The sequence below is a fragment of the Procambarus clarkii genome, chromosome 3, assembly GCF_040958095.1.
Source record: "Procambarus clarkii isolate CNS0578487 chromosome 3, FALCON_Pclarkii_2.0, whole genome shotgun sequence".
Lineage (NCBI taxonomy): Eukaryota > Metazoa > Arthropoda > Malacostraca > Decapoda > Cambaridae > Procambarus > Procambarus clarkii.
Genome location: NC_091152.1, coordinates 7,073,720 through 7,076,219, shown reverse-complemented (window position 1 = coordinate 7,076,219; position 2,500 = coordinate 7,073,720). Strand labels below are relative to the sequence as shown.

The following is a 2,500-nucleotide window of genomic DNA, read 5'->3' as shown; positions in this document are numbered from 1 at the left end:
AGACAGGCTATTTAACACAAGGGGTACACGCACTAGGGGACAAAGGTGAAAACTGAGTGCCCAAATGAGCCACAGAGATATTAGAAAGAACTTTTTTAGTGTCAGAGTGGTTGACAAATGGAATGCATTAGGAAGCAAGGTGGTGGAGGCTGACTCCATACACAGTTTTCATGTGTAGATATGATAGAGCCCAATAGGCTCAGGAACCTGTACACCTGTTGATTGACGGTTGAGAGGTGGGACCAAAGAGCCAGAGCTCAACCCCCGCAAGCACAACTAGGTGAGTACAACTAGGTGAGTACACACACACACACACACCAGGAAGCAGCCCGTGACTGCTGATTAACTCCCAGGCACCTATTTACTGCTAGGTAACAGGGACATAGGTTAAAAAGAAACTCTGCCTATTATTTCTCGCCGGCGTCTGGGATCGAACCCGGGACCACAGGATCCCGCGTCCACTGTGCTGTCCACTCAGCCACCGGCCTCACAAAACATTATTGCCAACAGCACTTGGTGTTCCCAGGCGGTCACCCATCCAAGTAGTAACCAAACCCAACATTGCTTAACTTCGCTGAACGGACGAGAAGCGATGCTCTCAACGTGGTATGGCCGTTGTGTGTGTATTCACCTAGTTGTGTTTTCGGGGGTTGAGCTTTGATCTGTTGAGCCTCAACTGTCAATCAACTGTTTACTACTTTTTTTTCCTCACCACACACACACCCCAGGAAGCAGCTCTTTTTTTTGGGGGGTGGGGGGAGTAAAGAGGAAAGAGAGGCATAGGTGAAGGGAAGTATAGAAGTGGGAAATACAGTGAGAGGTATGAAAGCAGGCGGGCTGTCCGCCTTGCTGACACGATGTGTAGGTGTTGGCAGCTAAGCTAAGCTGGCTCCCTCTTGTCAGGGAGCTGTGAGTGTGTGTGAGAGGTTCTTCACATGTGTTTCACCATATATGGATGTCCATAGATGAATACTGTGTAGCATTCATATATACACACTCCGATGCTTCCACACATGTTATTCTGTTTAAGGCTCTTTATTTATTATTATTATTTATCGAGTTGTCATACATACATATTATTTATCGAGTTGTTCATACATACACATTTATGAACTGTTCATATATATACATATATAACTCATCTGGGGATTATATACTGTGGGGCGGGGTTTTCGTCCAGAGAATCGAGGCTCTTGGGCCACCAGCTGTGGGAGTGGGGCGTCTCATCTTGGAGTAATCTTTCAAACATTGGGTCCTCTAACATTTCGATGGTGTTCCATACCCTAATGGCTTGGTGCTGCAGTCTGATGTTTAGTGGCTGTGTGTTCAGGAGTTCGTGGAGCTCCTGAATTGTCTGATCATATGGTGGACGGTGTTTTGCTGCTCTCCTTAGCGCCTTATTTTGTACTGCTTGCAGTTTCTGCATGTTAGTTTTCTTTATGGTGTGTAGTGGTACTGGGGGATATTCTAGATGCGGCCGAACTAGAGCCTTATATAGGTGGATTTGAATGTTAGTACTGAGGCTTCGGAATCTTCTCAGTTTTCCTAATGCTGCTTTGGCTTTGTTTAGTCGGTCCCTTACATGAATTTGTATCCCTGTTCTATTTATCATAAGTCCCAGTATTCTGCCTACCTCCGCATATTGGATCGGCTGGTTATCAAGGATGATAGGGTCCGGGTTTCTTTTCCCAATGTGTATTATTTGGAACTTTTGTTTGTTGGTGATAATTTTCCATTGCTTCTCAAAGTTGTTTATGAGTTCAATTGCCGCCTTGGTCATGTCGGCTAGCAGCGGCTTTGATGGGCCCGGTTGGCATATTATTTGGGCAACATCATCAGCGTATGTGATGTATTCTCCATGTTGGGGTTGGGGTAGGTCTGTATATATGTTGAATAGAGTGGGGGAGAGGCAGCTTCCTTGTGGTACTCCACTTTTCAGTTCTATTACGTCACCCAAGTAGCTGCCGATATTAAGCCTAGCAGTTCTATTGTCTATAAGCTGCAGAGAGGAGCAGTAAATCTCTCAGGAAGCCCTAGTTCAGATATCTTATATTTTAGGCCTGTGTGCCACACTTTGTCGAAGGCTTTCGAGACGTCCCTAAGTACTATATTACACTGATCTTTTTTCGACACTGCGTTGGCTATATGCTCGTAAATCAGGGCTATAGCTGTATGGTCCCCTCTGCGGTTTCTAAATCCATGCTGCCTGGTGTTGTACTTCCCTTCCTCTTCCATGTACTTCACAAGTCTCTGATTGATAATTTTTTCGAATATTTTACCTGGTACTTCGAGGAGGGAAATTGGCCTGTAGTTTTCAGTTTGGGTTGGGGGTTTACCTGGCTTGGGGATTAATCTTATTGTGGCATTCTTGAAGTATGTGGGGAATAGTCCAGATGCAAAGCTGCATTTAAGATACATGTGTATTGATGGAGTGCAATCACTGGTAGGTTGGATAATACCATCTTATTTATTTTGCTGTTGCCCGGCACCTTGTTCTTGA

General features: G+C 45.0%; 1 long non-coding RNA gene and 1 pseudogene across 1 annotated transcript in view; both read right to left on the bottom strand.

Moving 5' to 3' along the window:
* Positions 1-2,500, bottom strand: part of LOC138367387 (uncharacterized) — a 133,607-nt gene that overhangs the window by 74,882 nt on the left and 56,225 nt on the right. The window lies entirely within an intron of this gene.
* LOC138369238 (5S ribosomal RNA) lies at positions 502-620 on the bottom strand (annotated as a pseudogene).